This window comes from Vombatus ursinus, unplaced genomic scaffold (genome assembly GCF_900497805.2).
Source record: "Vombatus ursinus unplaced genomic scaffold, bare-nosed wombat genome assembly UNPS02011334.1, whole genome shotgun sequence".
Classification (NCBI taxonomy): domain Eukaryota; kingdom Metazoa; phylum Chordata; class Mammalia; order Diprotodontia; family Vombatidae; genus Vombatus; species Vombatus ursinus.
In genome coordinates, this window is record NW_020951112.1 from 8,899,803 (window position 1) to 8,909,334 (window position 9,532).

A 9,532-nucleotide genomic window follows, 5' to 3' on the forward strand; every position below is an offset into this window, starting at 1 on the left:
CATATCAAGAAAGCACAGAGTCTTAGCCAGACTTCATTGAAACTTCCTTGTCTTTTTTTTTCCCCCAAATAGTTTGTTTACACTTTTCAGTATGATTTTGTTGTTTGCTCATTTTTCAGTTGTGTCCAACTCTTCATGACCCCATTTGGGGTTTTCTTGGCAGAGATACTGGAGTGGTTTGCCATTTCCTTCTCCAACTCATTTGATAGATGAGGAAATGGAGGCAAACAGGGTTAAGTGACTTGCCCAGGGTCACCCAGCTAGTAAGTGTCTGAGGCTGGATTTGAACTTAGGTCCTCCTAACTTCTCACTCGGTGCTCTAACCACTGTACCACCTAGCTGCCTTCAATATGATATCTAAAAAGAAATTCATCACTAAATAAAACCAGTACCTTGGAACCCTCTCTAGGAAGCATCCAAAACTCCCACCCTCCACCCTTGTGGAACTCTCCTTGGAAACTTAGTGGGAAGAAAAATGGAATTTTCACTGTGATCCACATATGTAGAGAACACTTTCCCCCTCTTTTTTCTCTTTAAAGCAAGACTCTAGTTGAAATCATCTCATGAGGAGGCTCAGGAATTTTCCACTTCTTCTTATGAAGATATTCATCAGGACAACAGTTTTTTTTACCCTTTGCTGTATCTCAGGATATTCTGGGGTCCCTTTCCTCTGCCTTTGCTCGTGCAGCACCCTGATGGACCTCTGAGACTGATTCTTCTAGCCTGAATACTGCCAGGCAAACATTTCAGGTCCTCTTACCTCCATCACATACCAGACCAGAATAGCAAGTCCTTAAATGTCCCCAGATGTTGACCCCAGGAATCAAGAGAGAGGGAACAGTGAATGTTTATGTTATACAATTATGAATCTAGTGCCATAAAGGACTTTTTAAGTCATGTAGTCCAATCCTGTCATTTTATAGATAAGGAAATTGAGGCAGAACAAGTCTCTCAGATAAGTGACATAGTCAAGATTTGAACCCAGACCCTGGGATTCCAAATCCAGCATGCTCCCTGCTGTACCTTCTATTATTTTTTTAATCCAAGGCCTGTTGAATAAGTTGTCTGTGACAAAACTCCCACAGGTAGACAGCAGCACAGACTTTGGTAAAATCAGATGGCAATATTTGGGGTGAAGAATCATGAATGTTTTTTTCCCTTGCCCTCTGAGAGGTTGGGTTCGTTTTTTCCCTTCTTACCCTCCGAGGGATTCTCCAATTCCTGATTGGTTTGTCCTCCCCTATGCTTTGGCTCCACATTTAACCTTCTTGTCAGTGAGGCACTGTCTTCTTCAAACAGCTGCTGGAATCCAGAGCCAGTTAGTAATCTGAATTTTTAAAACAAGAAATACATTCCCTCTCCACCCCCTAAATTTGCTCAACCACATTCCTTAATTATTTGTGAAACATTTATGAGATGCTGCCAGGGACATTCATGCTTGAATCGAGCTTCCAGCTACCTTGGGTTGTGAGAGAACTGTTTAATCCCCCCTACAGGTTTTGTCTTTGATCTCTCCTGTGTGATATATCTCATTGCTTCTGCTTTTCCTTAGTTCTATACTTAACTTGCCTGACTCAAGGTCACCCAAGGTCCTAATTATCACTGTAAAATAATGTTGGTGTCAGGTCATTAAAAAAAAAAATTAAACCAGCAGAAATTTTGGAGTGCATGTGAAATTAGCTGACTGGGTCTAGAAGGAAAAATACTGCAAACCCCCAGCCTTCGGCAGTGTCTGGAATAGAACAGAGAAGGGAAGGATGTCTTAGCTTAAAGAGCTTTCAACCACACTAAGAACTCTGGGATACCTTCTATGATCCCAGAGGTGGAAGGGACATTGAAGGTCATTTACTCCAAACCCTTCGTTGTATGGATGAGGAAACTGAGGTTCAGAGAGGTGGACCCGCCGAAGCTCACACAGTGTGTAAACGATGAGCCTAGAAGTCCAGTTTGTGACATATACTGGCTGAGTGAACCTGGACAAGTCACATAATCTCTCATTGCTCTAGGCAGTTTTTTAACTCTAAGTTGAAGGTGCCAACCTGCATTGGTAGGGAGAATTTCCTTAGCTGGGAGTTCCTTATGCCAATGAAATCACAATTCCCATCCCTCTTCCCATCAAGGGACTCGAGAGACAGGGGCTGAAATGAGGAGGCCTGGCTGAATTGGGAGAAGCCAGAATTTGCAGCTTTCCGAACCAACCTGATATTTTAGCCCTGATGCTCCCCCACCTGTTAGCATATTCTTGCTGCAAAGATCAAAATGGCTAATTTTGCCTTTTGACCCTTAGCACCTCCTTTCTGAATCCTTCCCTCACTTCATCATCCCCCCCCCCCCCCCCCCCGTACTCCTCACTCCCTCCAGTTATCTCTGACTGCTCAAATCTCTGTTCCACACTTAAAAGTTTCTCCTTCCTCTTCCTGGATCCAGTCAATTAAACCCTGCATCCCCTTTGCTCTGTAATTCACAAGAAGGTGTGAATGAAGTTTTGAGCTAGTAGAATTCATTTCCATTTGAAAACTGGAGTTTACTGCCCAAAGGAACTGGATTTGTTTCTGAAAAGAGCCTTCTGGTTATTCTAGCCAGAGTGTTTCCACCCTCCCCCCATATCCTTTTTACCCAGTGCTTTTTAGGAGCCAATGGCTGTAATCTATAGAATGGCTTGCTCCCCACTGTACCCTTGCTAATGAATTCATAGGCTTCAGTAAAACAAAGTATTATTTTTGCTGAAGGAATTTGGGTTGGCAGAACTTATCATGAGTCATAAATTCAGGATTGGAGAAGGCCTCCTACACTATATTTGGGAAAAAAAAAACACAAAAAACTAGACATTGTGATTTTCATCCATATGGAGAGCTCCCAGCAAGGAATTTCCTCCTTCCACTTCAGAGATCCAAGCCTGCTCTACCATTTAAGTTTCCTGGGGCTCTGGGAGTTATGAATGATTTACCCAGGAGGACCCAGGTCTTCTAGAGTGACTGGGCTGCCTTTTATCAAATAGAGCAATTAGTTTAGAAGGAAAATGCTAATGTAGCATAGATTAGATGGAAGTATTGGGGTTGATTTTAGTTATCTTTAATTTCTGGATAAGATTTGAGATCATAATATTTAGTTCTCTCAGCACTTTATTTACAGTCACTGTAGTCAAATATGGACATAGGTTTCCACTGATAGGTAGGCAGATCACAGCATCTGAGAAATGGGCACCTTCTTGGTAACTGCTGCTAGAGGGATGAATTTGCTCAGAGGCGCTCCTCTGGTCTGAAAAAGGTTATGAAAGCACATTATCCTGGGGCTTTATGTCATGGCCCTTCTCACCTTCTCAAGGAAAGTTCATGTGGACATTCTCTTCTTTTTAACAAAAGAATTATCGCCTTACTAGTAGACTTTTTTTTTTTTAAGAAAAAGACACCAGGGAGTTCAATCTAAGGGACAGTCATAATACAGCATAACACAGCATCACATCTTGATGTGATACTTCTTTTTTCCCCCAAGCCTTTTGAAAGGCTGTTTCTTAGAAACATCTTACCTAGAAAGTTCAGTTTGGTCTTTATTGTCCAGATAGAAATAGAGATCCTTTATAAATAACTGAAAGTCACTGTAAATAATGTTGATATGTATATTTGTACAAATAAATCCACCAGATTGATGTTTATGTCAGTTATGTTGGAGTCTTCTTATTTAAAAAATTATTTAAGCTGTCATCATCATTCCAAAGCTGGCCCACTCACACTGGTTAAGAACCAGCTTTCTCACCAAATAGGATTCATTCTTCTTGGACATTCTGATAACATCGGATCCATTTGACAACGCTAAGGATTCAGGTAGTGAGAATTTTCTTTTAACAAGTAGTCTAGACTGCTGGGAGAAGGGGGTTGGGGAGGGGGTCTGAAGCCCCTGCAGAATTAGTTGCCCAGGTGGGGTCTCCATGTGAGTTGCTTCTTTGGATAATGGCTATAGGGGCCAGGCTGGAAGCGGAGCCTGTGATCTTGGAGGCACTGCTGTTCCTGAGGCTTTGGGGCTTGGTGTCTTGGGCTAACTCCATCAGGATCAGAAGAGAGGTGGTGGCCATCATTTGACTTGCCTGGTACATACCATCTCTGTTCCTGCAAGTGGCAGTCGGTCAGCCATTGGTGAAGGAAGGCTGGCTCTTTCATACCAGGCATTGAGTTTCCCTGGTGGATGACTGCAGGGGTCAGACCTGAAGCTGGGCCAGTGGTCTGATGGGTGCTACTACTCCCAGGTTCCCTTTGATGGTGATTGGTTAGCTGGTGATGGTGGTAGTAGGATAGTGGGCTTCTCCATAGGAATAGTGGCTCCTCTCAATGAGGACTGTGGGGATGTTGAGCTGTCTCTCTAGGGTCTGAGGTGACATAGTAGTCAAGACTGGGATCATGGTTTGACTTTCTGGGAACATATTGCTTCCTTTCTCTCTCAGGATACCTTGCCACATGGGCCATCTCCTGTTGTCCTGATCTATATCTGGCCAATGGACCCAGATGGCTCTGAAGGAGAAAGTGAGGCTGGTGACCTTGCACAGCCCGCCCTCACTTCAGTCCAATTCACTTGCATGTCATGGCATCACCTCCCTGATGTCATGGTCGTCTTATAAATGAAGGACAAACAACAACAACCTTGCTGCATACTCATACACGTAAATGTATAGATACACACATAACATTCTCATTGTAGCGTCCTTAGTTCTCACTATTATTACTTTTCACTTAGATCCTTGCAATAGCCTACAAAAAAGTCTCCAGTTTCTTTCCCTAATCCATTCCAATCCTTCCTAGAAAGCCCAGCTTTAATTATGTTTCCTTCCTGCTCAAAAGCTTTCAGTGGTTACCTACAGAAAAAAAAATAACATCTAATCTTAGCCTCTTATGGCTGGTCTCCAGCTTCCCTTTCTAGCCTTTTTTTGTTCTACTCCCTTTCCTAGGCTTTGCCCAGCTAAATCACTAACTTGTTGATCACTCAACTCAGGGCTTTTATGTCATCCCTTGACCTGGAGAGCAGTCTCTTTCCTCACCTTCTACTCCCTCTTTTGGAATAATTCTCCTTCTTTAAGACCCAATTTGTGTCACCTCTTTTGAAATCATCCCCTTTTTTCCCCTTCCCAGGCAGTCCTGCCACTTAATTTCCTCTCCCACATCTTAGAAAGCACTTTGAGCCTCTCCTATACACTTACCTTTTTCTAATTTTTTTTCTAATGTACTATTTTTACCTCCTTCGAAAGCTCATGGAGGGCAGCAAAAGACAGATCCTGACTGGTTCCCTCCCCTGGGGTGAAGACAATGCCTGGTACAGTGGAAAAGGCACTGGCTTGGAAGATGAGAAGACTTGGATTCGAATCCCTCTTCTGAGACTAGCCTCTTCTACTTTTTCTTACTTCCCTGATTCTCATTTTCTTCCTCTGTAGAATGAAGGGGTAGAGCTAGCTGGCCTGGGAGGTCCCTTTAAGGTGTAGATCCATGCTCCTAAATGGTTTGTTGACAATTGTATACAAACCACACTCTTCCAAACTGTTTTTTAGGTAAACCAATCAATCAATAAACATTTATTAAGTGCTTACTATGTGCCAGGCACTGTTCTAAGCTCTGGGGATGCAAAAAACAGTCCTTGCCCTTAAGAGAAATGATTAATAACCAATGATTTGGGGAGGTCCAGAGTTTCCCCCCCTCCCTTTTTTCCCCTAAAGTCCTGATTTTAAAAGTTCAGGCTCCGATAATTAAATTAGATTCAGACTCTACTCAGGTAGGGAAGTCATTTTGTTCTACTCAGGTTTGGATGGGGATAAATTATTTGAATAGATTGTCCAAGGCTGGGAGTACCTTAGAAGTAAATGACATAATCAAAATTCATAGGTCAGCCCCTCATTGTAATATTCATTCTCTCATTAATTCATTTTCATTAATCAGAGTTGATTGCTACCCTCTAGAACACCCCTCTTCCAATGGGCATATAAGCTGTGAGTGCCACCCCGCCCCTTCCACCTCCCACCATGATGGTCTTTGGTCTAAGAGAAAGCTGGCCAAATGACCATCCTTTTATTAATAAACATGCTGGCATTATTAATAAAATAATTCTATTACCCATAAATTGTGTCTCTTGAACCTTTTTAAACATCACATGCTCAAGAAGCTTACAATGTAATGGGAGAGACAACATGCAAACAAATACATACAAAGTGAGCTACATACAGGACGAACAGGAAATAAAATTAAAAGAGGCAAGGCACCAGATTTAAGAGGGGTTGGAGAAGGCTTTCTATAGAAGGTGGGATTTTAGTTGGGACTTAAAGGAAGCCAGTGAGGTCAGTAGTTGGAGCTGAGGAGGGAGAGGATTTCAGACATGGGGACGGCCAGAAAAAATGCCTGAAGTCAAAAGATGGAGTGTCTAGTTCATGGAACAGCCAGAAGGCCGGTGTCAGTGGATTGAAAAATATGGTGGAAGGTGTAAAAAGACCAGCAAGGTAGGAAGGTGATGGGTTATGAAGGGCTTTGAATGCCAAACAGAGCATTTCATATTTGCTCCTGCTGCTGGAATTCATTAAGTATGAGGAGATGCCTTGACGGAAAAATCATGAAGAATTCCGTTATAAAGAAATATTTCATTAAGAACCACCCCAAATTTAGATAGTGAGAAATTACATCAACCTAAATCCCTTCAGGGTGACACTAGCCTTGTTTTCCGCAGGAGAAATGTCAGACTGCCAGCACCTTCAGAACCGGGGATTAGAAGTGTCATCTGGCTAACAGTAACTCACTTAATTGTGACTGATTCTTGCTTCCGCATCTTGGTACACACAAGGAGAAAGTGGGTAAAACTCAGACCTTTTAAAGGAAGGGGGAAAAAATGTCTGCATTCAACAAAAAGGTTGTGACTACTACATAGAACAGCTCCAATCAAAGAGAAACTGTACCGGCCGCGCCGACCTTATGCCGGCCGCACCGAACACTCCTCCTATAAGGAGCAGGCTGCCAGAGTCATACTCACTCATCAGTCTTCGGTCCTCAACCGGATAAACAAACAGAGATGAGCCATCGGGAGGCGCCAACACCAGAGCTTTATTCAGAGGCCATCACAGCAAGCCCAAGCAGGAAGGCCAGAGCAACAGAGCAGGAGCCAAGAGAGCGCGTGATCTGACTACGCTCGTTCCTTAGTACCTACTAGCCCCTCCTCCCCAGCCCGCTTACTAGCCAATGATTGTAGGGTCAGATACCGGAAGGGGCTGTCTGAGTTTAGCACACCAAGGGAGAGGGAGTGACGTAGGAGGCTAGGACCGGATACAGGAAGGAGGCATCTGGGATTGGTGCATAGACAGAGTACGTGACCTAGGAAGTCAGGAAGGACACAGGAAGGAGGCGTCTGGGGTCAGTGCTACCCAAAGGGACCCAGAAAGTCAGGAAGGTCACAGGAAGGAGGCGTCTGGGGTTGATGTTGCATATAGGGAGGGGACTAAGCAAAGGGAACTCAGTCCTCTGCTGTCCCACTCCCACGTGGCACCGCCCCTTGCCTCAGGAGCACAAGCTCTGGCTACTTCCTTGCACCCAGCTTACCTCACATAGCACTGCCCACTGCCTCAGGGCTTCTCCGTACCCAGCCCATCCCAGTTCACCACGACTCCACCTACCACAGCCCCTGCCTCGACTTCCAAATACCCAGATCTTACCCTAATCTTGCCACAGCGCCCACCTGGTAGTTGCCAACATAGACAGTCCCTCACAAGAAACCTTGCTCTCCCAGGAACCTGCAAGAAGCCCAGGGGCAAAGTGAAACTGAGAGTGGACAGAAGTGAGTCCTGAGCTGCAGAATCTTAGCCCACATCTTGACCTCTGCTACTCACTGTGTGACCTTGGGAAAGTCATCTCTCTCTGGCCTTCCATTCCTTCTGAAAATTGAGGCGACCAGAGTTAATCAGTCAATAAGCAGTTATTAAGTGCCTGCTATGTGCCAGGTGCTGTGTTAAGTGCTGGGAGTGGTTGATTGCTAACTCTAAATCTCTGAAAGGAGATATTTGAATGAAGAAGGTATATAAGTACACACTAAACCACACTTGAATTTTGTTCTAAGACAGGGCCTTATGCAGCCGATATTCAGAAGAATACAGTTGTTTTTTTTAAAGTGTTTTTTTTTGTTAAAAATAAAAACTAAAACATTCAGTTTATTCCTTTTGCCAATGTAAACTCAGTTATTATAGTCTTTTCCTTGATATATAAGCTCAGGTGTCATCCTAATGCTATCTCCCTTTTTAAAATACCTTATCCAGATTTTATTCTGTGGGTACTCGTTCCAGGGCAGCTAGGTGGCACAGTGCTAGGCATGGAGTTAGGAAGACTCCTCTTTCTGAGTTTAAAACTGGCCTCAGACACTTACTAGCTGTGTGACCCCTGGGCAAGTCACTTAACTCTGTGTGCCTCACTTTGCTCATCTGTAAAATGAGTTGAAGAAGGAAATGGCAAAACACTCCAGTATCTCTGCCAAGAAAACCCCAAAAAGGGTCATGAAGAGTTGGACACAGACTGAACAATGAAAACGTGTTCCAGTAGAATGTAAACTCAAGGACAATGTAAACTCTTTCCATTTATATCCCCTGCCTGTACAGTGCCCAGCCAGTAGTAGGTACTTAATGAATGGATAGAATGGATAGAATGTAAGCTCCTTGAAAGCAAGGCTTCTTTTTCCTCCTTTATATCCTTAAGCCAGTAGATACTTAATGCTTACTAACAGAAGGTAAGCTCCTCGAGAGAAAGACCTGTGTTAACTTGTGCCTTTTTAACTTCAGTGCTGGTACAATGCCCGGCACAAAGTCAGAACTTAATGAATTGATTGATAGAATGTATTGCTCTCATACTGATTGTTACAAAGTAGACAATGACTGCTCACAGATAAAATGTAAGCTCCTTGAGGGCAAAGTCTCCCTCCTCCCATTTTTTATATTCCTATCTTGTTCAGTGCCTGGCATAGTCAGTATTTAATGAACTGATAGAATGTAAGCTCCTTGAAGGCAGGCTCACTCTCTCTTTTATCCCCTGCTCGTATGGGGCCTGGCACACAGCTGGTACTTAATTACTGCTCACTGATTGATGGACCGTAAGCTCCTCGAGAGCAGTGTTCTTCCTTGCAAACCATAGGCGCCTAATAACAGTTAGATTATAAGTATCTTCTCACCAGCGGGCACGCAGAGCAGCCACCTGCCCGTAACCACCAGTCCACTCCTACTCTAGCTCGATCTAGCGCTCCTCCAGCTGCAGTTCCCCTCCGAGCCGAAAGAGGGCGGTGCGAGATTCGGAGCCGTACCCAGACTCCCCCGCCTTCTCTTCTCTCCCTCCCGCGAGAACGTTACTTCTCCCTCGCTTCGCCCGCTCTTCTCGCCCGCCAACGCGCAGGCGCAAGCGGGGACGCGCACCGCGGAGCGGAGGGAGGGGTCACGAACTCTGACCTCCACCCCCCCACACCCAGGCCCCTAGCATCCCCCCGCCCCCCGACCCGCCCTCCTCCTCCGGGAGCCGCCCCCCTCCCTCCCCGCCCCCAG